The sequence below is a fragment of the Octopus bimaculoides genome, chromosome 19 (assembly GCF_001194135.2).
Source record: "Octopus bimaculoides isolate UCB-OBI-ISO-001 chromosome 19, ASM119413v2, whole genome shotgun sequence".
Lineage (NCBI taxonomy): Eukaryota > Metazoa > Mollusca > Cephalopoda > Octopoda > Octopodidae > Octopus > Octopus bimaculoides.
Genome location: NC_068999.1, coordinates 1,932,178 through 1,934,245, shown reverse-complemented (window position 1 = coordinate 1,934,245; position 2,068 = coordinate 1,932,178).

The window sequence follows — 2,068 nt, the reverse complement described above, 5'->3', positions numbered from 1 at the left end:
ATGTGAACTACAACAGTATGAGAGGTGTAAAGTAATTTGTCTGAAGACATAATTACTGTCCCCCCCCCCACATAAGTCTACACACCAATATATACACATACACACATGCGCAGACGTGGTTGTGTGGTAAGAAGTTTGTTTCCCAGTCACATGGTTCCGGGTTCAGTCCCACTGCGTGGTGCCTTGGGAAAGTGTCTTTTATTACAACCTCGGGCCGAACAAATCCTTGTGAGTGAATTTGGTAGACGGAAACTGAAAGAAGCTTGTCATATATTATGTATATATGTGTGTACGTGTCTTTGTTTCTGTGTTTGTCCCCCGTCACCACCACCACTTTATTAGGGTAAAGCGGCACTCCAGCATGGCCGCAATCTAATGATTGGAACAAGTAAAATAATAAAAGAATATCAGGAACTGTAGTTTGGGTTGAGAGGGAGATTTGACTGTTGTTTCTAACGAATCAAGTGTAGATGTTGTTGTTGCTTAGTCCCCAGGTTGATTTCAGTTGGCCAGATGTATGATCAAAGCTATTCTTACCGTACTCACCCCGCCTTGTTCCGATGTACTGAGAATAGAATCGAAAGCACCTCGCAGGACTTTCTGAATGGCATAACGGACAAAAGTTACTTTGAATGCTTTTAGAAGTGCGGCCCGCCTACTGATGAGTCAAGTAACTTGCAGCCCGCCTGTTGAGAAACATTGCCCATTCCTGATGTAAAAAGTTATTTTTGAAGATAGAAAGGTGTGATTTTAGGTAGATTTGGCTGCTATTTCTAACAAATCATGCGACCGAGTACAGGTTCCTTGAGTAGGTAGATGTAAGTTGATTTAGTGTTTGAAGAAGTGTGTAACAACAGTCAGGTGCTAAATGGATGGCAACAACGTGTCAGGTGTGTCACCGGAAGCTCATTGAACAAAGTAAACAACTCACTTGTTCACATTACAGAAGATGTGTGAATATAACATCTGTTGATAATAATAATAATAATAATAATAATAATAATAATAATAATAATAATAATGATGGTTTCAAAGTTTGGCACAAGGTAGCAAGTTCGGGGGCAGGGATGAGTTGATTACAGCGACCCCAGTACGTGACTGGTACTTATTTAATCGTTCCCCGGAAGAATGACAAGCAAAGTCGACCTTAGCGGGATTTGAACTGAGAATGTAGAAATCCACAGGAAATGTCACTCTGTAATTTGTCTGATGCACCAAGGATTCTTCCAGGTAACCGAATAATAATAATGATAATAATAATAAGAAGAACTGGAATCGAACTCGGAATCATGGGGTTAGTAACCCGCGCTCTTAACCACTACGCCATATGCCCGTTGTGTTAATAACAAACAAGATGAGGACAAATATCCGTCAAATGTAAATAATGTAAATAACGGAAAGTAACCGTATAAAGTCTTCATGAAATATAGGTGTGAAATGTAGCGGTGAAAAGTAAATGTGAAATGTAATGGCGAGAAATTGTTATGAAACAGAAACGTGAAATGTAATCGTGAAATTTAACGATAGAAAGTGACCATGAAATGTAACCGTGAAATGTAACTCTAAAGTAGTGAAAAAACTTCAAGCCACTCCTGGTTATCATGTTTCACAGCTTTTGTTTTTCGAATTCCTTATTTAATAAAATGATTAGAAGCCATTTTAGTGGAGAAAATTGTATTTCTAAAACTGTGTTCCCTTGTGAGAAAGAAATGTCGTTAAAACATGATGAGTTCCTCATGTAGAACGATTACCAGTCAAACATCACGTTTGTGAGATGACACGAGTTGAAGAAAATTATGCGGGACATGTTGTATAAAGACGTGTTAACAACATAGTTAAGAAGTGTCAAAACGCGCCAGCAGAAGCCGAGCTGGAAGTGTTTGAATGATTTTTAAAAGAGAAGAATATTATTTGCGTCAGGACGAAATGGTTAAAAAAGAAGAAAAATCGTAAAAAAAAAACGAAAACTAATCGTAGGAAATTTAAGACCTTTCACGAGAAAATGTCAAGGCCATAAGATAAAAATAGGGATATGTGTGTGTGTGTGTGTGTGTGTGTGTGTGTGTGT